Raw genomic sequence first — 27,191 nt, 5'->3', positions numbered from 1 at the left:
ACCCCAGGGTCCCAGCAGTGAAAGCGCCATGTTCTAAACACTGGACCACCAGGGAAGTCCCAAGATTTCAGTTTTAAATGACTTTTTTCCCACTCTAATTCATTCCTGGGATCAGTTTCATGTTTGGACATTAAAGCAACCTTGCATTGCCAGAATAAAGCTACTTTGATTTTGATATATGATTGTTTTACATACCATGGATACAGTTTGTGCTTCTCTTTACACATTTTGCATGCATGTTCAAAGGAGAAACTGGCCTGGGATTCTATTCTTGTAATATCCTTTATAGATTATTTTTAAGATTCTATACTTTATTTTTTATTTATTTATTTTTGGCTGCATTGGGTCTTCATTGCTGCATGCATGCTTTCTCTAGTTTTGGCGAGCGGGGGTCTATTCTTTGTTGCAGTGAGTAGGCTTCTCATTGCAGCCTTCTGACCGCATGGGCTTCTGACACCATTCGTCGGTGCTACTTCAGTTCCTTACCCCTTCCCTTCTGACCCTGGGCGGTGAAATCCTCTTTCTGCGGCTGGCCTGCGGCAGAAAGTCAATGAGGCAAGAGTAGGCTTGGAGTATCCAAGGAGCAGAAAGGATGTCAGCGTGTGAAAAACAGAGCGAGCAAATTGGAGAGGAGAAGGAAACACTCAGAGAGGAAACAGAGGCCCAGATTTCTAGGTCTGTGGAGGCACTCTGAGGACTTTGCACTTTCTGTGAAGAAGCCACTGAAGAAATTTGAGTGACATGATCTGACTTATGTTTTAACAAGATCTCTCTGGATGCCACGTTGATTAGAGATTGTAGGAGAGCAAGGACAAGCCCCAGAAGACCAACAGTTGATTCAAAGAAGTGATTACTCAAACCTGGTCCCCCTCCTCAATGAGGACGCAGAGCAGGAATCGACAAATAATGGCCACAAATCAAATCAGGCTCTCAGCCTGGATCTGTGGGACTGTGAGCTAATAACGGTTCTCACGTTCAGAAAGCTTGTTGAAGAAGAAAGAGGAGGAGAAGCTACAGAAACTGTATATGGCCCACAAAGCCTAAGATATTTAAAATCCAGAAGATGCTTTCCAACACCTGATGTAAAGCATGTGGCTGGTAGGAGGTCCTCAACCAAATTTGGAAGAGGAATACATGAGTCAGTTCGTTCCTGAAAACACTGTAAAGTGATAGGGGTCAAGAAACATTTACCCGTTCACCCTAAACCTTCACAAATGATGCCAGTTCCGTTGAGCTATTGAAAAATACATTCTGGCTTTCAAAAAAGTAACCCAGAGGGCATTTTCTCACATAGGCAAGGTCATAAACAACTGTCAAGTGAAGTTGAAATAGCAACAAATCAAATAATAACAAAAACCTTTTTACAGAATTTTAAATCTTACAAAGCATTTTCATGTTCATTATCTAATTTAATCCCCAAATCAACGTCATGAGATAGTTATTATTTCCCCATTAGAAATGACCACATATTAAATCCTTAGTGATTGCTCAAGAAAAGCTGAAATCTTGAGTGTTACATCCATTAATGCCATGGTTGGGTGTTTTCCCATGGGAACACTGGATGCTAAAATCCACAGGGATTTTCAGCTCAAGATGGCAGACTAGGAAATATATTTACTTTCTGTTCCTCCTGAAACCATATCTCAATAAAACTGTAGAAATACCAAAATTAATCAACCAATAAAAGCCAAGATATTTTGGAAGTCATCAACCACAGAAAGATTTCAACACATTTCGAGAAGGCAAACAATGAAATGGAGGAGCCGTGAATAAAATAATGAAGAAAAAAAGGCTGAACCTAAGTAAGGTCTGCACAAAGCCACTCAGCTTTTGCTGAGCTCTGGTTATAGTAAAGGGCAGAGGAAAGAAGAGGGGCTGAAAACAAGGAGACAAAACGTCATTTTAGGAAAAACAGTTCATTTAATGAGCTCCAGGGAACACTCAGCCTGCTGCCATACTAACTCATGAATTACAATGGATTGTTGGTAAGCAAGACAAGAAAACAGGGAAGAAACAAAAGAAACAAAAATCAAGACATTGTTTCTAACTGAACTCTTCTCAAAGGAGATCGAGGAATTATGGTTCAATGCCACAGCTGTAAATCATTTCTGCTCTTGGAGAGGTTACAAAGGGCTTATAATATTTCCCTTTTGTTCAGACAGAATTTAGGTCTGAGCAAAAGCTTTTGTGTCCTCCAACCCCAACATTTATTGGGGATGGAAGCCCAGATTTGCTGGGACATACCATAAAAAGAATCTCATGAGCAGAGGGTCAAACTGATTTTGGAATATATGAATTATGTCCAGTGTGAGTTTCAATAGGTTTTAAAATATATACATACATACATATATATATATATATATATATATCATTTTTACTGATCTATATGATTTTGGGTTCTGAAACTTCTACATGTCACATGCGTGATACATAACAGACAATGTCAGCCCCAGGAGGGAGAAAACACTCCAATGAAGCAAGCCAAAGAAACAAGTTTTAAGCAAGGTCAAGTGATGTGTAGACCAGGATTGTTCAATTCCTACCTGTCATGCTGAAGCTTCCAGCTCCTGAATAACAACACATGCTTCCCTTGTCCTAGACAGCCAAGAGTATGTCTCCTCTCTTGGGCATAAGAATCTCTAGAGTTACATATCTGTAGTAAGAGTGGACCCAGCTGGCATACTCACAATGACCAAATTGTGTTGATCGTACTTTATACCAATACATCGCCCCACGCTGAAGTTGCAATAAATGATATATTTGCTTTCTAGACATGAATGAGACGCCTTACTGGATATACTCCAGGAAGGCCAGAGAAGCTGGCTTCTAATCCATACGGAACAATTCACTGGTGAATTTCTTTCACGATAGCCCATGATTTATCTAGAATATCATCTTGACATATCTGGATCCTTCAAACTAGACAAAGGGAAAATACGGGCTTCAAGCCTCAATTAGAAATATGGAATGGTGCCATGCTGACAACTGGTGGTCCCTGACCTGTATCTTCTGAGATTAGAACACAGTGTGGTGGATGACCAATTCATGCATTGAACAAAAGAAGACCTCCTACAGGGCAGTGTAGCTGTTCGTTACAGGTATGGCACTTAGGGCTAAGTACCATAAGGACTACAAGAGAAAAAGAAAAACAAGTAACACATGAAGCATATACGATAAGGAGGCACCACAGTCCAGAGCACGAGCTCTGGAATCACACAGGCTTGGATCGAATCCCAGCTAAGCCACTACCATCTATATACCCTGAAGGACAGGCCAAGGTTTAAATGTTGTTTTACCAGATTTCAAAAAAGAAGTGAAGAAAGAACCTATCTGCCGGGAAGGGACATCGTGGGGTGCAGTATCCAGTCGGATCAGGGCTCTGCATCTCCTGCTCAGAAACCTTGGCCACCTGGCTCATGGTGATGCTGGCAGCTGAGCAGCCCTGGAGAAGGCGATCCTGTCTCCAGGTCTCGCAGAGAAGCTGGGGAGGTCTCCGGACGAGGTGGCCCACACCCTGGTAAGCTCTGGCTGCCTCCTGCCCTCAGGTCTCAGCAGGCTCTGGCCTCTGGGCCCCGTGGTGGGGAAGGCCTGGCCGATACATACACAGGGCTGAGGGGCCTGCAGAGCCAGTCCCCAGGCAGGGTGAGCTCTGGAGGAGGCTTCCACAGTCCCCAGCAGTCTCCGCATGGTGGCCCAGCTGGCGCCAAACACCTGCCACCCACAGCGAGAAGTCCCAGCCACTAGAAAGTCCAGAAGGGGCCCCACCCTTTGCCTTTGGGCCTGGGTTAAGCCACCAGCTGGGCTTGCACGTGACCCCTGCCTCACCCCCTGCCCCGCCCGCCCTTTCTCTGTGACACGTACAATGGATATGTCATAAAGCCAGGCTGAGCCAGTGCTATAAATTCAGAGGAGTTAGAATCTAGGAAGAAGCTCTCCCACTTTCACTCTCTGCTCTCAGATCAGGCAGGCAGTACCTCTAATATGGAAGCTATGGACACCACACCTCCCTCCCAGGCTGTCCTCTTCCATTCTGCTCATGTTTTCCCCAGCACCCCATTGACGGCTTTGGCGGGTATCGGGGCTTCAGCAGGCAGCACGTCTGACCCCGAACCTATGGACACCACACCTCCTTCCCATGCTGTTATCTTCCATTCTGCTCCTGTTTTCCCCAGCACCCCATTGACGGCTTTGGCGGGCATCGGTGCTTCAGCAGGCAGCACCTCAGACCCCGAACCTATGGACACCACACCTCCTTCACACGCTGTCATCTTCCACTCTGCTCCTGTTTTCCCCAGCACCCCATTGACGGGTTTGGCGGGCATCGGTGCTTCAGCAGGAATCACGTCAGACCCCGAACCTATGGACACCACACCTCCTTCACATGCTGTCATCTTCCATTCTGCTCCTGTTTTCCCAAGCACCCCAGTTTCGGCTTTGGCGGGCATCGGTGCTTCAGCAGGGAGCACGTCAGACCCCGAACCTATGGACACCACACCTCCTTCACACGCTGTCATCTTCCATTCTGCTCCTGTTTTCCCCAGCACCCCATTGACGGCCCTGGCGGGCATCGGTGCTTCCGCAGTCAGCACGTCTGACCCCGAACCTATGGACACCACACCTCCTTCCCAGGCTGTCATCTTCTATTCTGCTCCTGTTTTCTCCAGCACCCCATTTTCGGCTTTGGTGGGCATCGGTGCCTCAGCAGTCAGCACCTCAGACCCCGAACCTATGGACACCACACCTCCTTCCCAGGCTGTCATCTTCCATCCTGCTCCTCTTTACCCCAGCACCCCATTTACCGCTTAGGCCGGCACTGGTGCTTCAGCAGGCAGCACCTCTAACACCAAAGCTATGGACACCACACCTCCTTCCCAGGCTGTCATTTTCCAGTCTGCCCTGTCTCCAAGTAGAACCACTACCCATTTCACACTGCTGTTCCCAGTTCTGGGAACACACCACCCAGTGGTAGCAATGCCTCAGCCCATGCCTCGACTCATTTACCTGCAACGTGAGCCAACAGATAGACCAACACTTCAAAGTTATGACAGAAAATTGAGTAAGTTATACGCTTGGAATTTCATTTATTATTATTAACAAGCACAACTGTAGTGCTTAGACTATAACAAGTACTATTCTAAGGGCTTACCAAATATTAACTCACTTATTCCTCATAATGGCAACCCTAGTGGTAGGGAATATTCATAGTGTTCACTTTTGGGGGGGAAACTGAGGCTCAGAGACGTTGAATAGCTTGCCTAATGCCACACAGTTAGTAGGTGGCAAAACCCGGGATTAAAACCAGACCATCTAGACTTTCATCACTTTGCTGTGTCACCTTATTATAAGTTGTGGTTAGGGAAGGGACTAAATTGACAAGACTCTGAACTAAAAGGAGAAGGGAGAAATGAGAAAATGAGTGATCCTAGAAACTAGAGAAGGTTTAGGCTCAGAAATTTCTGGTGATGAGACCCAGAAGAACAAGAACTTGGTTGGAATGTTAACTTGGGGTAGAATCTGAATCCACTGAGAAATGGTTTTGTTTCCTGTAAAATTTAGAAAGGTCAGTTGGATGAAGATTAACGAAGACAAAAGTAGAAAGGAAAAGAAAAAGGTGCCTTAAGTGAGACATAACCGCTCCCCTCTACGTACCCACAGGTTGTGTCCTGTGGGAAAGGATGGAGCTCTCTCTACCGGGTTGGTCACCAGGCTGAACAAGGAGAAACATGGCAACCATTGTACTGGTTTTGATGATCCCTCAAAACCAAGGCTTCAGTTTCCAAGAACGACCTACGGTAGCATAACTAGTGTGTGTCACACATGCCACTAAGTGTGTTTCCAGTCACACATTTTAATTGGGGAAATACTTCCTATGAGGTAGGCATTAGTTCGCTATGGCTGCTGTAACAAATTACTACAAATGTGCTTGCTTCTAACAAAACACACTTATTTTCTTATGGTTCTGGAAGACAGAGGTCCAAAACCAGTTTCCCTGGGCTGAAACCAGGAGTCAACAGGGCCATCCATCCTCCTTCTAGAGGCTCTAAGCGAGAATCTGTTTCCGCGCCAGCATTCCTTCACTTCTGGCCACATCAATCCAACCCCAACTTCATCATCACATTCTCTTTGGGGTAAAAATTCCCTCTGCCTCTCTCTTACGAGAACACCAGTGGTTATATTTGGGCCCGTCCAGGTAGTCCAGGAGAATCTTCCCATCTGAGAACCATTACTTTCATCCCACTGGCAAAGTGCCTTCTGCCATTTAAGGTGACATTCACAGGTTCTGGAGAGTAGGATGTGGACATTTGGGGGCAATGGTATTATTCGGTCTACTACAAGGTAGATACTATTATCTTTCTCAGATGTAGGAAATGACGTTTAGGGAAATAGTCTGTCTCAGGTCTACAATTTCCAGAGTAGAGACTTACATTCTGCCACTGACACTTTAGGACACACCCTAAACAACTTTAATCTGTGTCCTTAACTACTGCGTAATCCTTGGTTAAGAGTCACACTTAGGTATCAAGACCCAATTGAATAGAACGCAAGTACTGTCTCCTCTTTCACTATGTTTGCCTGGTGTACTGATGAATCTTGCCCAGAGCAGAAGAGTTCAGAAAAGTGTTATGCAGGTGTACGAAGAGAAAGCATTTACTGTTTGATGTGCACGGAGGAACGGAAGGCTTTTTCAAATAAAATAAAATAAAATATGCCACCAAATAGTCAATTGTCACAACAGAGGTAACCCCGTGGGAGTCATGAGGAGACTAAAATTATCTCCAATTGTGCAGGGCAGAAAAGTTTCAATGAAGGCAGGTGTAGTTCAGCCAAGGCCTACAGCACAGAAGTAGGAATTTGGGTATGTACGAATGGGAAAAAAGACATTTGAGGCATGGGAAATAGTTTAATGCAGAATGGACGAGAAATATGCATTAGACCTTTTCTAAAACAACTGGCTTATTAACTCAGTAAATCGATTTAGTCAGTCAAACTAGCTTTAGCTGATTACTTATCCAGGGGATAGCTGTTGAGAGTAATTTTTGTCACAGAACAGTAAATAAAATGGTTGAACTATAGCTTTAGGCTTGCTAAGCGAAATAGATGGCTCTAGATGATTTTCAAGTGACTTACTTGGTAGTACTCACGAAATTGGGGGTTAACAATTGCTTAAGAAAACAAAGAGAATTGATTTTAAATAAAGTAGCTACTGTGTAAACTATCTGTTCAGTAGCTCATGTTAAACGGATGTTTATAATCCCCATTGGACAACCAACTACATTTTTGCAAATGGCAATGTGAATTGCTGTTGCATAAACTATAGCAATGACCACCTATGTAATTTGTTGTCCAAACCAGAAATCTTCTAACAATACTGGTGTCCTAATAAAAATAAGCACGAAGGGAACACACAGTGGGTGTCTCCCGTGTGCCTGTGCATGCATCTATATCTCACTGAACCCTCATAACAGCCCCCAAGAGAGGGACTCTGGGCGTCCCCATGCTGCTTGTGGAGAAACAGGCACAGGAAGGTTCAATAGTCTATCTACCTAATATCGCACAGAGGGTGGCAGAGCCCGTTTTTAAACCACCTGCCTCCAATACCAGGTGCCAGGAGCCAGACTCAGCCTACAGCTCTCTTCTGCTCGCCTGGAGGTGAAACAATGTGTCATGATTAGTCAAATCCCGTCTTCACTCATCAAGGTAGGTTGAACACCTGCACGTCCTCCAAGTAGCATGTAGCATAAGCAATAAGATGTCTGTCCCGTGATCGTCCAGGAACTTGGAATCAGCTGTGCCTGGTTAGGCTGAGCTGGTTTAGAGTGGAGAGGACCACCGATCTTCCACCTGGGCAAGTGCCTTTTGACCTCCTGCCATCAGAGGGCCGAAATCTCCAGCCTGAGAATGTGCTGAGCCCTGTAGCCTAGTTACGCCAGCTCAGAACAATGATGAGCACACCTTTTTCCAGTCACCTTTCCTCATGCTCCCCATGCCTCATACTGCCCTGCTTCTTTATTCTTTATCCCACAGATACCCAAAGCCCCTTGCCTTTGGGGAGGCGGATTTGAGACCTATTGTCACGTCACGTCCTCGCTTGGCTGCCCTGTGAATAAACCTCCTCTTTGCTGCAAACCTCAGCATTTCAGTGTTTTGGCTTGCTGCGCCTCAGACAGAATGGTTGGGAGCAGTGGTACAGGTCCCTTGCCTGTGAGGGATGCTGGTTCCTAGTAGTCACGTTGCGGATGTTTTCTCCTCTCGGGGTGGGGGCGGGGCAGACATCCTGCTCTTCCGGAAAGGGAGAAACACAGGTGCCAAACCCTTGCCCTCAGCGTCACCGTCACCTAGGAGCTTGTTAGAAGCACAGAATCCAGGCCCCACCCAGAACTACTGAATACCAGCCTGCATTTAACAAGATCCACAAGAGAGGCATACCCATATTAAAGTTGGAGAGGCACCAAGCTGTCATCGTCTTCTCCACGGCTAATGAAAACGAAGCAAAGGTTCATCCCGAGCCGACTCTGCCTCAGTCACCTGGATATCACATGAGCTCATTTAATCCTCCTCAGAACCTGCAAATGAGACTGAGGGTCAGAGTGGTCTAGCACCCAAGGTTCCATAAAAGAACATGACCAAGGCTCACTGGAGCCCAGACTTCCAAAAAAGAAGGCCCCTGAGCACAGCATGGCACCACCGCAGCCCAAACCGTGGGCCTGGAGGGTAGGCCAGGCTCCCCACGCAGAGTTCACACCATTCGACAGATGCCCACAGCAGACCGCAAGGCGATATGAGAAGTAAGTTCTGATTGTGGAATCTCTGAATTTTGAGATTTAAAGAAAAAAATCTGTTTTCGGGGGATGGTTAAAACAGTTCTACCAAGGAGTAAAGAGAGGGCATCTCAAGGCCCCTTCTGGACTTAGAATTTAATGCCTACTTATGGAGAAATGCTCCGTGCATTTGCTCAGCCCTACGTCGAGATGAAGTTCTCTGTGCCCTAGAAGCTTAGGTTCTAAAAAGGCCACAGAAATGGGTGAGACCTCAAAAATGCCAGAACAATGCAACGGCCTTAATCAGACTGTCTTTGCTTTGCCTTGCTTACAAGTCACTGACTTTAAACTGAATATGGTGTCATGTCTTTACGTTTCTTGAAGCTTTTTTTTTTTACAAAAGATCATATAAAGATTTTCTTCCACGGTAAAACTTTTATATTGTATTTCTCTTAAACTGGAGTGTGGTACATTTACCCTCCATCAGATGATTGCTTACAACTCACCTTGCTTTATTAAGAATACCGCTAGAGGCTTCTATGTCCCTACTAACAAAAATACATTTTCAGGCCCATTCAAACCAGTGAAAATCCAAGATTTCAGAGCACAAGATAATGAAAATTCCTCTATCCACGTCTTTTACTACTTTTAGCCTGTTAACAGTCCCTAAGTGTGTCAGATGAAAGGTACTGTCGCGGGAATTGACATCTTCAACAGCATTCCATACAGGTAAGTCTTGATTGTTCCAATTTCTCAGAAAGTTGGACACATTTACTGCCTCTATGACATCTCTAGGGTGTGTGGAAGAAATAAAAAAGAGGCCTGTACAATGTATTTCTCAAAATATACACACAAAGAGTTTGCACATACAAACAGGGAAACCTTATAAATAATGTATGGGGAGCAAAGTATTGTCGGTAACGGAACTACTCATTTCGAAAGACAACACTGTCACCAAGTGTCCCCTCACCAAAACTGACTGGGAATGTTTAGGGGCCACCAAACCAGAGGTGGAGATTTTTAGGCACATTCTTGCCAGAAAAGAGAGCCTAGGGCATAAACCACTCAACTTGTTGGCACGAATGCCAGGGCAACCCAAGCAAGTGGATATAGAAGCCTACGTAATGCTTGGAAGTAGGAAGCTTTGGGGGACTACACCTGGGCTGGTACTGGCCTCCCTCCCCAAAGGGACAAGGAGAGCAGAAACCTGGATGGAGTCAAGAGAGAGCAAAAAGAAAGGCAAGGCTGGGTATGGAGCAACGTTTGGATCCAGGGGCATGTGTCTCAGAACTGCTGGGGCTCTGCAGACCAGCTGCATCCCCATTCTCCTTGACCCTCATTGGTATAATGAACTCAGGGTGGGCGCATCCCGGCTGCCAAGTCACTTCCACCCGTCCATGGAGTTGACGGTTACTTGCTCACAGTGAACCAACAGCTCTGGACCTAACAGCTACTGCAGGGGGCGGTAGTGGAGAACAAGGTGACGACAAGGACCAGATGCGAAGGAGGAAGAGACATTCAGCGGACCGACTGGGTGGACTGATGGTGTGGCGTTAAGTCTGCAGAGCTAAAGGGGTCAGATGTAGAAAAGGGAAGGGGAACCATGAGGATATGGTCAAGCCCCTTCGTATAGATGTTTCATCCGTATGTTGTATGCAACTTCCATTCAATTTGCTCTGAGTGAAAAAGAGAGAACAAAATTATCCTTTAAACCATGTCAGTGACTTTATTTACCATCTCATTTGATGAGCTCATAGCCCAGGGTCAGAGGGAAATGGGAGCTGTGAGTCTGCCATCTCTCAGGAAGTCTCAGGCCTCAGAGGCCCCTCATAGCCAAACTACCTCACCTTTTGCACCTTTCAAGCAACGTTATTCCTAAGTGCGAGTCACCCTCTTCATCAGGTTCTCCAAGAAACAGCAGTCTCTCTCAATGACAGAGGAAAAATGGGCTACTTTGGCTTTCTGAGGCACAATATGTAGTTCTCCAAAATGGTACCTGCCTGGGGGATTTTTCAAGAAAATTAAGCATCAGTGGTGATTTGTTTGTCTTCACATAACGTATGACCCAGATGTGCTGAGAAATAAGAAAAGGACGAACGAATCAAGGGCAGCTGATCCAAGGAGGCAAGGGGCAACTTCCACAGCCTACGTGGAAAGCTAGAGGAAGGGAACATCCAGCTGGTGGGAGCTGAAGACAGGGGCCAGTCCTCCTTGGGCTCGGGATGCCACCGCCTCTTCCTACATCTTCACGCTCTCCTTCTCTGTTGGCCCCTCCCAGCCATATTAAAGAGCCACAAGGAAATGCTCTCCTCCATTCCATTTTCCTGTCCTCCTATCCACCCCTCCCTTCTTTCCCTTTGCCATCAATTTCTTGACTTGCCCCCCATTTCTCCCCTCCCATCTACACTGCGATCTGGTTTCTGCCCCACTACTCCCGTGAAACTGACCTCCTTGAAGCCCCCAATGATTTCTCTGTTGACAAGTCCAGGGGACTACTTCTCAATCCTTATCTTTGTGACCGCCAAGCCGATTTAGACTTTAAACAACGTCTCAGTCTTGAAAATCTCTTCCCTTGGCTTCTGCGCCACCTTTCCTTTTCTTTTCATGACACAGATCACAACCAGTGCTGCAGATTCCATCGAATTAAGGAATGCTGTTGCCTACACGTGTGAATGAGCTAAAGTGAGTACAGTACTGAAGTAGAGGACACCTAAAGTGAAACGTCTTCATGTACGTCCACGTGGCTGAGCAGCAAGTTAACCTTTCATACATGTGTTAAAGAAGAAGAGTTGGGTTTTATTTTATTTACTTTTCCCTGGACTGTGTTGAATGGCTATCATCTACAAGTTCAGGCTACTTTTTGCTGAGGATTAATAATGCACTGGGAGAGCTGAGAGAAAACTGAATAATAGAGCTGTCATTTTCTTGACCAGTTCACCTTAGTTTCCCAAACTCTAAGTCTTTCTCCAATTCTTTTCCCTTTTTATTGTAGTAAAATGAACATAACACAAAATTCACCATTTGGATCATTTTACAATTCACTGTACCATTCAGTGGAATTTACTACTGTCACAATGTTGTGCAACTATCACCACTGCCTAGCTGCAAAACATTTTCATCAACCAAGAGGAAACCTACACCCATTTTAAGGAGTCATTCCCAATTTCCCTCTCTTCCAAACCCCTGGCAACCACTAATGTATAATCTTTTCTGTGTGTATGGATTTGCCACTGCTGGACATTTCATATAAATGGAACCATACAATATGTAGCCTTTCATGCCTGACTTCTTTCACTTAGTTGCATCCATCATGTAGCATGTATCAGAAATCCACTCACTGTTACAGCTGAATCCTTCATACTGTTTGAATACAAAATTAAAAATACGTTGAGAGTGAAGCTCTGTTTTAATGGCACATCTATTAGGCCAATTCATTGAAAGAAGCTGAAGATGGAGATGTTGTTGTGAAATGATAATCGTTGAGAAGCCTCAGCCAATTGGATAATGAAAAGTTTGGGAAATGTTGCAAAAAATTAGCTGATTTATATTAAAAGCCTATTAAACAAGGATTCAGGAGATTGTCTTTTTCTTGCAGGTAACTTAAATGAGGCAGAAAGAAATAACTGCCCTTTAAAACACATTTTGAAAGGATTCTATTTATTCTTAATAGACGAATGGGAGGGAGTACAGCAAGTTCACATCCAATATGGACTCCCTGTCCAAACACTGTTTGTCGTTCTAGCCACCGCTATCGAATTATATTTCTTGAGAGTAAGGCAGCTCAATTCCTGCATATTACTTTCTAAACTTCATCCATCAAATCCATTAATACAGTATAAACAAGAGTTGTTCATGTTTAAGTGCAGTTCAAATATCAGGTATAAAGAACCCCCAGTAAGAAAAAGAATCCTATATCTCTTGCCAGAATGTGGTCAGCTCTGGGGTGCTCTGCTAGCTGAAAGACACATTCCTTATTAAGAGGATAGAGGCTGTTTAAGAGGGATGAGAGCCAAAAAAATTTAACTACATATATGTGTTAAGAACAGTGCTAGGTTATCTCATGTTCTATATCAGTCAAGGCTCACCATTTTACATACGTGAAAAGCAAAGTTAAAAGTGTATTCGTAGGGCTTCCCTGTTGGCGCAGTGGTTAAGGATCCACCTGCCAGTGCACGGGACACACGTTTGAGCCCTGGTCCGGGAAGATCCCACATGCCACGGAGCAACTAAGACCATGTGCCACAACTACTGAGCCTGCGTGCTAGAGCCCGTGAACCACAACTACTGAAGCCCACGCACCTAGACCCCGTGCTCAGCAACAGCGAGAAGCCACCACAATGAGAATCCCGCGTACTGCAACAGAGTAGCCCCCGCTCACTGCAACTAGAGAAAGCCTGCGCACAGCAACGAAGAGCCTAGGCAGCCAAAGATAAATAAATAAATACGTCTATTTTTTAAAAAATGTGTTTTAGTAACTTACTAAAAGGCACGCAATCAGTAAACATGAGCAAGGATTCAATCCCAAATCTGTCACACTGAAGTTGAAGCTAATACTCGAGATTGATAAAAACAGCACTAATTTAAAACTTCAGAGGTATTTGTTACTTCATACTTTCACTAATGCTCTTTGGAGATAAATCATTTCATTTATATGGGCCTTAGTTTTTACAACTATAATAGTTGGAAGCTTGACTAGGTGATCTGTATGTAGCCTTCCAATTCTAAAATGTTCCACTAATTTGGATTCCTACAATAATTGCCCTTGCAATACATGCATGCTGCCACCAAGTAGCAGTAGAGACTACTAGTTCCTTTTTTATCCCTAGTGGGGGTGCATTTTGACAGCAGACTTATCCGTCAATAGTACAACCTGTTAGTATAACTATAAGATAACAAAATAATCTGGTATTCTTTCCTGTAAAAGAGAAGCTTTACATTGTGTCTGTGAATCGTACCAGAATCACCTGTAGCTTTATAAATATAGAGGAAATCCTGAACCCATTGAATGAGAATCTTCAGAGACAGGACTTGGGCATCTGGAATTTTGGGCTCCCATCATTTGTATATTTTATTTCATTTTATTTTTGCCTATGTACAATATTTGCCACATCCTTTTGAATCTTTAAAAGGTTCTTTCTGTTTTAAATTTTAGAATATTCCATAATCTTCACCTACTTTTCATAAGGTGTTATCTGTTATGTTTATTCGATCTTGTGCTTCTCCTGGTTAAGACTTCTTTCTTTCCTTTTTTTTTTCTCGTGGCCCTGCCTCATGTCTTGCAGGATCTTAGTTCCCTGACATGGGATTGGACCCCAGGGTCCCAGCAGTGAAAGCGCCATGTTCTAAACACTGGACCACCAGGGAAGTCCCAAGATTTCAGTTTTAAATGACTTTTTTCCCACTCTAATTCATTCCTGGGATCAGTTTCACGTTTGGACATTAAAGCAACCTTGCATTGCCAGAATAAAGCTACTTTGATTTTGATATATGATTGTTTTACATACCATGGATACAGTTTGTGCTTCTCTTTACACATTTTGCATGCATGTTCAAAGGAGAAACTGGCCTGGGATTCTATTCTTGTAATATCCTTTATAGATTATTTTTAAGATTCTATACTTTATTTTTTATTTATTTATTTTTGGCTGCATTGGGTCTTCATTGCTGCATGCATGCTTTCTCTAGTTTTGGCGAGCGGGGGTCTATTCTTTGTTGCAGTGAGTAGGCTTCTCATTGCAGCCTTCTGACCGCATGGGCTTCTGACACCATTCGTCGGTGCTACTTCAGTTCCTTACCCCTTCCCTTCTGACCCTGGGCGGTGAAATCCTCTTTCTGCGGCTGGCCTGCGGCAGAAAGTCAATGAGGCAAGAGTAGGCTTGGAGTATCCAAGGAGCAGAAAGGATGTCAGCGTGTGAAAAACAGAGCGAGCAAATTGGAGAGGAGAAGGAAACACTCAGAGAGGAAACAGAGGCCCAGATTTCTAGGTCTGTGGAGGCACTCTGAGGACTTTGCACTTTCTGTGAAGAAGCCACTGAAGAAATTTGAGTGACATGATCTGACTTATGTTTTAACAAGATCTCTCTGGATGCCACGTTGATTAGAGATTGTAGGAGAGCAAGGACAAGCCCCAGAAGACCAACAGTTGATTCAAAGAAGTGATTACTCAAACCTGGTCCCCCTCCTCAATGAGGACGCAGAGCAGGAATCGACAAATAATGGCCACAAATCAAATCAGGCTCTCAGCCTGGATCTGTGGGACTGTGAGCTAATAACGGTTCTCACGTTCAGAAAGCTTGTTGAAGAAGAAAGAGGAGGAGAAGCTACAGAAACTGTATATGGCCCACAAAGCCTAAGATATTTAAAATCCAGAAGATGCTTTCCAACACCTGATGTAAAGCATGTGGCTGGTAGGAGGTCCTCAACCAAATTTGGAAGAGGAATACATGAGTCAGTTCGTTCCTGAAAACACTGTAAAGTGATAGGGGTCAAGAAACATTTACCCGTTCACCCTAAACCTTCACAAATGATGCCAGTTCCGTTGAGCTATTGAAAAATACATTCTGGCTTTCAAAAAAGTAACCCAGAGGGCATTTTCTCACATAGGCAAGGTCATAAACAACTGTCAAGTGAAGTTGAAATAGCAACAAATCAAATAATAACAAAAACCTTTTTACAGAATTTTAAATCTTACAAAGCATTTTCATGTTCATTATCTAATTTAATCCCCAAATCAACGTCATGAGATAGTTATTATTTCCCCATTAGAAATGACCACATATTAAATCCTTAGTGATTGCTCAAGAAAAGCTGAAATCTTGAGTGTTACATCCATTAATGCCATGGTTGGGTGTTTTCCCATGGGAACACTGGATGCTAAAATCCACAGGGATTTTCAGCTCAAGATGGCAGACTAGGAAATATATTTACTTTCTGTTCCTCCTGAAACCATATCTCAATAAAACTGTAGAAATACCAAAATTAATCAACCAATAAAAGCCAAGATATTTTGGAAGTCATCAACCACGGAAAGATTTCAACACATTTCGAGAAGGCAAACAATGAAATGGAGGAGCCGTGAATAAAATAATGAAGAAAAAAAGGCTGAACCTAAGTAAGGTCTGCACAAAGCCACTCAGCTTTTGCTGAGCTCTGGTTATAGTAAAGGGCAGAGGAAAGAAGAGGGGCTGAAAACAAGGAGACAAAACGTCATTTTAGGAAAAACAGTTCATTTAATGAGCTCCAGGGAACACTCAGCCTGCTGCCATACTAACTCATGAATTACAATGGATTGTTGGTAAGCAAGACAAGAAAACAGGGAAGAAACAAAAGAAACAAAAATCAAGACATTGTTTCTAACTGAACTCTTCTCAAAGGAGATCGAGGAATTATGGTTCAATGCCACAGCTGTAAATCATTTCTGCTCTTGGAGAGGTTACAAAGGGCTTATAATATTTCCCTTTTGTTCAGACAGAATTTAGGTCTGAGCAAAAGCTTTTGTGTCCTCCAACCCCAACATTTATTGGGGATGGAAGCCCAGATTTGCTGGGACATACCATAAAAAGAATCTCATGAGCAGAGGGTCAAACTGATTTTGGAATATATGAATTATGTCCAGTGTGAGTTTCAATAGGTTTTAAAATATATACATACATACATATATATATATATATATATATATACATTTTTACTGATCTATATGATTTTGGGTTCTGAAACTTCTACATGTCACATGCGTGATACATAACAGACAATGTCAGCCCCAGGAGGGAGAAAACACTCCAATGAAGCAAGCCAAAGAAACAAGTTTTAAGCAAGGTCAAGTGATGTGTAGACCAGGATTGTTCAATTCCTACCTGTCATGCTGAAGCTTCCAGCTCCTGAATAACAACACATGCTTCCCTTGTCCTAGACAGCCAAGAGTATGTCTCCTCTCTTGGGCATAAGAATCTCTAGAGTTACATATCTGTAGTAAGAGTGGACCCAGCTGGCATACTCACAATGACCAAATTGTGTTGATCGTACTTTATACCAATACATCGCCCCACGCTGAAGTTGCAATAAATGATATATTTGCTTTCTAGACATGAATGAGACGCCTTACTGGATATACTCCAGGAAGGCCAGAGAAGCTGGCTTCTAATCCATACGGAACAATTCACTGGTGAATTTCTTTCACGATAGCCCATGATTTATCTAGAATATCATCTTGACATATCTGGATCCTTCAAACTAGACAAAGGGAAAATACGGGCTTCAAGCCTCAATTAGAAATATGGAATGGTGCCATGCTGACAACTGGTGGTCCCTGACCTGTATCTTCTGAGATTAGAACACAGTGTGGTGGATGACCAATTCATGCATTGAACAAAAGAAGACCTCCTACAGGGCAGTGTAGCTGTTCGTTACAGGTATGGCACTTAGGGCTAAGTACCATAAGGACTACAAGAGAAAAAGAAAAACAAGTAACACATGAAGCATATACGATAAGGAGGCACCACAGTCCAGAGCACGAGCTCTGGAATCACACAGGCTTGGATCGAATCCCAGCTAAGCCACTACCATCTATATACCCTGAAGGACAGGCCAAGGTTTAAATGTTGTTTTACCAGATTTCAAAAAAGAAGTGAAGAAAGAACCTATCTGCCGGGAAGGGACATCGTGGGGTGCAGTATCCAGTCGGATCAGGGCTCTGCATCTCCTGCTCAGAAACCTTGGCCACCTGGCTCATGGTGATGCTGGCAGCTGAGCAGCCCTGGAGAAGGCGATCCTGTCTCCAGGTCTCGCAGAGAAGCTGGGGAGGTCTCCGGACGAGGTGGCCCACACCCTGGTAAGCTCTGGCTGCCTCCTGCCCTCAGGTCTCAGCAGGCTCTGGCCTCTGGGCCCCGTGGTGGGGAAGGCCTGGCCGATACATACACAGGGCTGAGGGGCCTGCAGAGCCAGTCCCCAGGCAGGGTGAGCTCTGGAGGAGGCTTCCACAGTCCCCAGCAGTCTCCGCATGGTGGCCCAGCTGGCGCCAAACACCTGCCACCCACAGCGAGAAGTCCCAGCCACTAGAAAGTCCAGAAGGGGCCCCACCCTTTGCCTTTGGGCCTGGGTTAAGCCACCAGCTGGGCTTGCACGTGACCCCTGCCTCACCCCCTGCCCCGCCCGCCCTTTCTCTGTGACACGTACAATGGATATGTCATAAAGCCAGGCTGAGCCAGTGCTATAAATTCAGAGGAGTTAGAATCTAGGAAGAAGCTCTCCCACTTTCACTCTCTGCTCTCAGATCAGGCAGGCAGTACCTCTAATATGGAAGCTATGGACACCACACCTCCCTCCCAGGCTGTCCTCTTCCATTCTGCTCATGTTTTCCCCAGCACCCCATTGACGGCTTTGGCGGGTATCGGGGCTTCAGCAGGCAGCACGTCTGACCCCGAACCTATGGACACCACACCTCCTTCCCATGCTGTTATCTTCCATTCTGCTCCTGTTTTCCCCAGCACCCCATTGACGGCTTTGGCGGGCATCGGTGCTTCAGCAGGCAGCACCTCAGACCCCGAACCTATGGACACCACACCTCCTTCACACGCTGTCATCTTCCACTCTGCTCCTGTTTTCCCCAGCACCCCATTGACGGGTTTGGCGGGCATCGGTGCTTCAGCAGGAATCACGTCAGACCCCGAACCTATGGACACCACACCTCCTTCACATGCTGTCATCTTCCATTCTGCTCCTGTTTTCCCAAGCACCCCAGTTTCGGCTTTGGCGGGCATCGGTGCTTCAGCAGGGAGCACGTCAGACCCCGAACCTATGGACACCACACCTCCTTCACACGCTGTCATCTTCCATTCTGCTCCTGTTTTCCCCAGCACCCCATTGACGGCCCTGGCGGGCATCGGTGCTTCCGCAGTCAGCACGTCTGACCCCGAACCTATGGACACCACACCTCCTTCCCAGGCTGTCATCTTCTATTCTGCTCCTGTTTTCTCCAGCACCCCATTTTCGGCTTTGGTGGGCATCGGTGCCTCAGCAGTCAGCACCTCAGACCCCGAACCTATGGACACCACATCTCCTTCCCAGGCTGTCATCTTCCATCCTGCTCCTCTTTACCCCAGCACCCCATTTACCGCTTAGGCCGGCACTGGTGCTTCAGCAGGCAGCACCTCTAACACCAAAGCTATGGACACCACACCTCCTTCCCAGGCTGTCATTTTCCAGTCTGCCCTGTCTCCAAGTAGAACCACTACCCATTTCACACTGCTGTTCCCAGTTCTGGGAACACACCACCCAGTGGTAGCAATGCCTCAGCCCATGCCTCGACTCATTTACCTGCAACGTGAGCCAACAGATAGACCAACACTTCAAAGTTATGACAGAAAATTGAGTAAGTTATACGCTTGGAATTTCATTTATTATTATTAACAAGCACAACTGTAGTGCTTAGACTATAACAAGTACTATTCTAAGGGCTTACCAAATATTAACTCACTTATTCCTCATAATGGCAACCCTAGTGGTAGGGAATATTCATAGTGTTCACTTTTGGGGGGGAAACTGAGGCTCAGAGACGTTGAATAGCTTGCCTAATGCCACACAGTTAGTAGGTGGCAAAACCCGGGATTAAAACCAGACCATCTAGACTTTCATCACTTTGCTGTGTCACCTTATTATAAGTTGTGGTTAGGGAAGGGACTAAATTGACAAGACTCTGAACTAAAAGGAGAAGGGAGAAATGAGAAAATGAGTGATCCTAGAAACTAGAGAAGGTTTAGGCTCAGAAATTTCTGGTGATGAGACCCAGAAGAACAAGAACTTGGTTGGAATGTTAACTTGGGGTAGAATCTGAATCCACTGAGAAATGGTTTTGTTTCCTGTAAAATTTAGAAAGGTCAGTTGGATGAAGATTAACGAAGACAAAAGTAGAAAGGAAAAGAAAAAGGTGCCTTAAGTGAGACATAACCGCTCCCCTCTACGTACCCACAGGTTGTGTCCTGTGGGAAAGGATGGAGCTCTCTCTACCGGGTTGGTCACCAGGCTGAACAAGGAGAAACATGGCAACCATTGTACTGGTTCTGATGATCCCTCAAAACCAAGGCTTCAGTTTCCAAGAACGACCTACGGTAGCATAACTAGTGTGTGTCACACATGCCACTAAGTGTGTTTCCAGTCACACATTTTAATTGGGGAAATACTTCCTATGAGGTAGGCATTAGTTCGCTATGGCTGCTGTAACAAATTACTACAAATGTGCTTGCTTCTAACAAAACACACTTATTTTCTTATGGTTCTGGAAGACAGAGGTCCAAAACCAGTTTCCCTGGGCTGAAACCAGGAGTCAACAGGGCCATCCATCCTCCTTCTAGAGGCTCTAAGCGAGAATCTGTTTCCTCGCCAGCATTCCTTCACTTCTGGCCACATCAATCCAACCCCAACTTCATCATCACATTCTCTTTGGGGTAAAAATTCCCTCTGCCTCTCTCTTACGAGAACACCAGTGGTTATATTTGGGCCCGTCCAGGTAGTCCAGGAGAATCTTCCCATCTGAGAACCATTACTTTCATCCCACTGGCAAAGTGCCTTCTGCCATTTAAGGTGACATTCACAGGTTCTGGAGAGTAGGATGTGGACATTTGGGGGCAATGGTATTATTCGGTCTACTACAAGGTAGATACTATTATCTTTCTCAGATGTAGGAAATGACGTTTAGGGAAGTAGTCTGTCTCAGGTCTACAATTTCCAGAGTAGAGACTTACATTCTGCCACTGACACTTTAGGACACACCCTAAACAACTTTAATCTGTGTCCTTAACTATTGCGTAATCCTTGGTTAAGAGTCACACTTATGTATCAAGACCCAATTGAATAGAACGCAAGTACTGTCTCCTCTTTCACTATGTTTGCCTGGTGTACTGATGAATCTTGCCCAGAGCAGAAGAGTTCAGAAAAGTGTTATGCAGGTGTACGAAGAGAAAGCATTTACTGTTTGATGTGCACGGAGGAACGGAAGGCTTTTTCAAATAAAATAAAATAAAATATGCCACCAAATAGTCAATTGTCACAACAGAGGTAACCCCGTGGGAGTCATGAGGAGACTAAAATTATCTCCAATTGTGCAGGGCAGAAAAGTTTCAATGAAGGCAGGTGTAGTTCAGCCAAGGCCTACAGCACAGAAGTAGGAATTTGGGTATGTACGAATGGGAAAAAAGACATTTGAGGCATGGGAAATAGTTTAATGCAGAATGGACGAGAAATATGCATTAGACCTTTTCTAAAACAACTGGCTTATTAACTCAGTAAATCGATTTAGTCAGTCAAACTAGCTTTAGCTGATTACTTATCCAGGGGATAGCTGTTGAGAGTAATTTTTGTCACAGAACAGTAAATAAAATGGTTGAACTATAGCTTTAGGCTTGCTAAGCGAAATAGATGGCTCTAGATGATTTTCAAGTGACTTACTTGGTAGTACTCACGAAATTGGGGGTTAACAATTGCTTAAGAAAACAAAGAGAATTGATTTTAAATAAAGTAGCTACTGTGTAAACTATCTGTTCAGTAGCTCATGTTAAACGGATGTTTATAATCCCCATTGGACAACCAACTACATTTTTGCAAATGGCAATGTGAATTGCTGTTGCATAAACTATAGCAATGACCACCTATGTAATTTGTTGTCCAAACCAGAAATCTTCTAACAATACTGGTGTCCTAATAAAAATAAGCACGAAGGGAACACACAGTGGGTGTCTCCCGTGTGCCTGTGCATGCATCTATATCTCACTGAACCCTCATAACAGCCCCCAAGAGAGGGACTCTGGGCGTCCCCATGCTGCTTGTGGAGAAACAGGCACAGGAAGGTTCAATAGTCTATCTACCTAATATCGCACAGAGGGTGGCAGAGCCCGTTTTTAAACCACCTGCCTCCAATACCAGGTGCCAGGAGCCAGACTCAGCCTACAGCTCTCTTCTGCTCGCCTGGAGGTGAAACAATGTGTCATGATTAGTCAAATCCCGTCTTCACTCATCAAGGTAGGTTGAACACCTGCACGTCCTCCAAGTAGCATGTAGCATAAGCAATAAGATGTCTGTCCCGTGATCGTCCAGGAACTTGGAATCAGCTGTGCCTGGTTAGGCTGAGCTGGTTTAGAGTGGAGAGGACCACCGATCTTCCACCTGGGCAAGTGCCTTTTGACCTCCTGCCATCAGAGGGCCGAAATCTCCAGCCTGAGAATGTGCTGAGCCCTGTAGCCTAGTTACGCCAGCTCAGAACAATGATGAGCACACCTTTTTCCAGTCACCTTTCCTCATGCTCCCCATGCCTCATACTGCCCTGCTTCTTTATTCTTTATCCCACAGATACCCAAAGCCCCTTGCCTTTGGGGAGGCGGATTTGAGACCTATTGTCACGTCACGTCCTCGCTTGGCTGCCCTGTGAATAAACCTCCTCTTTGCTGCAAACCTCAGCATTTCAGTGTTTTGGCTTGCTGCGCCTCAGACAGAATGGTTGGGAGCAGTGGTACAGGTCCCTTGCCTGTGAGGGATGCTGGTTCCTAGTAGTCACGTTGCGGATGTTTTCTCCTCTCGGGGTGGGGGCGGGGCAGACATCCTGCTCTTCCGGAAAGGGAGAAACACAGGTGCCAAACCCTTGCCCTCAGCGTCACCGTCACCTAGGAGCTTGTTAGAAGCACAGAATCCAGGCCCCACCCAGAACTACTGAATACCAGCCTGCATTTAACAAGATCCACAAGAGAGGCATACCCATATTAAAGTTGGAGAGGCACCAAGCTGTCATCATCTTCTCCACGGCTAATGAAAACGAAGCAAAGGTTCATCCCGAGCCGACTCTGCCTCAGTCACCTGGATATCACATGAGCTCATTTCATCCTCCCCAGAACCTGCAAATGAGACTGAGGGTCAGAGTGGTCTAGCACCCAAGGTTCCATAAAAGAACATGACCAAGGCTCACTGGAGCCCAGACTTCCAAAAAAGAAGGCCCCTGAGCACAGCATGGCACCACCGCAGCCCAAACCGTGGGCCTGGAGGGTAGGCCAGGCTCCCCACGCAGAGTTCACACCATTCGACAGATGCCCACAGCAGACCACAAGGCAATATGAGAAGTAAGTTCTGATTGTGGAATCTCTGAATTTTGAGATTTAAAGAAAAAATCTGTTTTCGGGGGATGGTTAAAACAGTTCTACCAAGGAGTAAAGAGAGGGCATCTCAAGGCCCCTTCTGGACTTAGAATTTAATGCCTACTTATGGAGAAATGCTCCGTGCATTTGCTCAGCCCTACGTCGAGATGAAGTTCTCTGTGCCCTAGAAGCTTAGGTTCTAAAAAGGCCACAGAAATGGGTGAGACCTCAAAAATGCCAGAACAATGCAACGGCCTTAATCAGACTGTCTTTGCTTTGCCTTGCTTACAAGTCACTGACTTTAAACTGAATATGGTGTCATGTCTTTACGTTTCTTGAAGCTTTTTTTTTTTTACAAAAGATCATATAAAGATTTTCTTCCATGGTAAAACTTTTATATTGTATTTCTCTTAAACTGGAGTGTGGTACATTTACCCTCCATCAGATGATTGCTTACAACTCACCTTGCTTTATTAAGAATACCGCTAGAGGCTTCTATGTCCCTACTAACAAAAATACATTTTCAGGCCCATTCAAACCAGTGAAAATCCAAGATTTCAGAGCACAAGATAATGAAAATTCTCTCTATCCACGTCTTTTACTACTTTTAGCCTGTTAACAGTCCCTAAGTGTGTCAGATGAAAGGTACTGTCGCGGGAATTGACATCTTTAACAGCATTCCATACAGGTAAGTCTTGATTGTTCCAATTTCTCAAAAAGTTGGACACATTTACTGCCTCTATGACATCTCTAGGGTGTGTGGAAGAAATAAAAAAGAGGCCTGTACAATGTATTTCTCAAAATATACACACAAAGAGTTTGCACATACAAACAGGGAAACCTTATAAATAATGTATGGGGAGCAAAGTATTGTCGGTAACGGAACTACTCATTTCGAAAGACAACACTGTCACCAAGTGTCCCCTCACCAAAACTGACTGGGAATGTTTAGGGGCCACCAAACCAGAGGTGGAGATTTTTAGGCACATTCTTGCCAGAAAAGAGAGCCTAGGGCATAAACCACTCAACTTGTTGGCACGAATGCCAGGGCAACCCAAGCAAGTGGATATAGAAGCCTACGTAATGCTTGGAAGTAGGAAGCTTTGGGGGACTACACCTGGGCTGGTACTGGCCTCCCTCCCCAAAGGGACAAGGAGAGCAGAAACCTGGATGGAGTCAAGAGAGAGCAAAAAGAAAGGCAAGGCTGGGTATGGAGCAACGTTTGGATCCAGGGGCATGTGTCTCAGAACTGCTGGGGCTCTGCAGACCAGCTGCATCCCCATTCTCCTTGACCCTCATTGGTATAATGAACTCAGGGTGGGTGCATCCCGGCTGCCAAGTCACTTCCACCCGTCCATGGAGTTGACGGTTACTTGCTCACAGTGAACCAACCGCTCTGGACCTAACAGCTACTGCAGGGGGCGGTAGTGGAGAACAAGGTGACGACAAGGACCAGATGCGAAGGAGGAAGAGACATTCAGCGGACCGACTGGGTGGACTGATGGTGTGGCGTTAAGTCTGCAGAGCTAAAGGGGCCAGATGTAGAAAAGGGAAGGGGAACCATGAGGATATGGTCAAGCCCCTTCGTATAGATGTTTCATCCCTATGTTGTATGCAAGTTCCATTCAATTTGCTCTGAGTGAAAAAGAGAGAACAAAATTATCCTTTAAACCATGTCAGTGATTTTATTTACAATCTCATTTGATGAGCTCATAGCCCAGGGTCAGAGGGAAATGGGAGCTGTGAGTCTGCCATCTCTCAGGAAGTCTCAGGCCTCAGAGGCCCCTCATAGCCAAACTACCTCACCTTTTGCACCTTTCAAGCAACGTTATTCCTAAGTGCGAGTCACCCTCTTCATCAGGTTCTCCAAGAAACAGCAGTCTCTCTCAATGACAGAGGAAAAATGGGCTACTTTGGCTTTCTGAGGCACAATATGTAGTTCTCCAAAATGGTACCTGCCTGGGGGATTTTTCAAGAAAATTAAGCATCAGTGGTGATTTGTTTGTCTTCACATAACGTATGACCCAGATGTGCTGAGAAATAAGAAAAGGACGAACGAATCAAGGGCAGCTGATCCAAGGAGGCAAGGGGCAACTTCCACAGCCTACGTGGAAAGCTAGAGGAAGGGAACATCCAGCTGGTGGGAGCTGAAGACAGGGGCCAGTCCTCCTTGGGCTCGGGATGCCACCGCCTCTTCCTACATCTTCACGCTCTCCTTCTCTGTTGGCCCCTCCCAGCCATATTAAAGAGCCAAAAGGAAATGCTCTCCTCCATTCCATTTCCCTGTCCTCCTATCCACCCCTCCCTTCTTTCCCTTTGCCATCAATTTCTTGACTTGCCCCCCATTTCTCCCCTCCCATCTACACTGCGATCTGGTTTCTGCCCCACTACTCCCGTGAAACTGACCTCCTTGAAGCCCCCAATGATTTCTCTGTTGACAAGTCCAGGGGACTACTTCTCAATCCTTATCTTTGTGACCGCCAAGCCGAGTTAGACCTTAAACAACGTCTCTGTCTTGAAAATCTCTTCCCTTGGCTTCTGCGCCACCTTTCCTTTTCTTTTCATGACACAGATCACAACCAGTGCTGCAGATTCCATGGAATTAAGGAATGCTGTTGCCTACATGTGTGAATGAGCTAAAGTGAGTACAGTACTGAAGTAGAGGACACCTAAAGTGAAACGTCTTCATGTACGTCCACGTGGCTGAGCAGCAAGTTAACCTTTCATACATGTGTTAAAGAAGAAGAGTTGGGTTTTATTTTATTTACTTTTCCCTGGACTGTGTTGAATGGCTATCATCTACAAGTTCAGGCTACTTTTTGCTGAGGATTAATAATGCACTGGGAGAGCTGAGAGAAAACTGAATAATAGAGCTGTCATTTTCTTGACCAGTTCACCTTAGTTTCCCAAACTCTAAGTCTTTCTCTAATTCTTTCCCCTTTTTATTGTAGTAAAATGAACATAACACAAAATTCACCATTTGGATCATTTTACAATTCACTGTACCATTCAGTGGAATTTACTACTGTCACAATGTTGTGCAACTATCACCACTGCCTAGCTGCAAAACATTTTCATCAACCAAGAGGAAACCTACACCCATTTTAAGGAGTCATTCCCAATTTCCCTCTCTTCCAAACCCCTGGCAACCACTAATGTATAATCTTTTCTGTGTGTATGGATTTGCCACTGCTGGACATTTCATATAAATGGAACCATACAATATGTAGCCTTTCATGCCTGACTTCTTTCACTTAGTTGCATCCATCATGTAGCATGTATCAGAAATCCACTCACTGTTACAGCTGAATCCTTCATACTGTTTGAATACAAAATTAAAAATACGTTGAGAGTGAAGCTCTGTTTTAATGGCACATCTATTAGGCCAATTCATTGAAAGAAGCTGAAGATGGAGATGTTGTTGTGAAATGATAATCGTTGAGAAGCCTCAGCCAATTGGATAATGAAAAGTTTGGGAAATGTTGCAAAAAATTCGCTGATTTATATTAAAAGCCTATTAAACAAGGATTCAGGAGATTGTCTTTTTCTTGCAGGTAACTTAAATGAGGCAGAAAGAAATAACTGCCCTTTAAAACACATTTTGAAAGGATTCTATTTATTCTTAATAGACGAATGGGAGGGAGTACAGCAAGTTCACATCCAATATGGACTCCCTGTCCAAACACTGTTTGTCGTTCTAGCCACCGCTATCGAATTATATTTCTTGAGAGTAAGGCAGCTCAATTCCTGCATATTACTTTCTAAACTTCATCCATCAAATCCATTAATACAGTATAAACAAGAGTTGTTCATGTTTAAGTGCAGTTCAAATATCAGGTATAAAGAACCCCCAGTAAGAAAAAGAATCCTATATCTCTTGCCAGAATGTGGTCAGCTCTGGGGTGCTCTGCTAGCTGAAAGACACATTCCTTATTAAGAGGATAGAGGCTGTTTAAGAGCGATGAGAGCCAAAAAAATTTAACTACATATATGTGTTAAGAACAGTGCTAGGTTATCTCATGTTCTATATCAGTCAAGGCTCACCATTTTACATACGTGAAAAGCAAAGTTAAAAGTGTATTCGTAGGGCTTCCCTGTTGGTGCAGTGGTTAAGGATCCACCTGGCAGTGCACGGGACACACGTTTGAGCCCTGGTCCGGGAAGATCCCACATGCCACGGAGCAACTAAGACCATGTGCCACAACTACTGAGCCTGCGTGCTAGAGCCCGTGAACCACAACTACTGAAGCCCACGCACCTAGACCCCGTGCTCAGCAACAGCGAGAAGCCACCACAATGAGAATCCCGCGTACTGCAACAG

The sequence above is a fragment of the Delphinapterus leucas genome, chromosome 9 (assembly GCF_059928025.1).
Source record: "Delphinapterus leucas isolate spDelLeu-1000000601 "Yukka" chromosome 9, BTC_Dleu_Yukka2, whole genome shotgun sequence".
NCBI classification, from domain to species: Eukaryota; Metazoa; Chordata; class Mammalia; order Artiodactyla; family Monodontidae; genus Delphinapterus; species Delphinapterus leucas.
Note: the sequence above shows the minus strand (reverse complement) of the source record.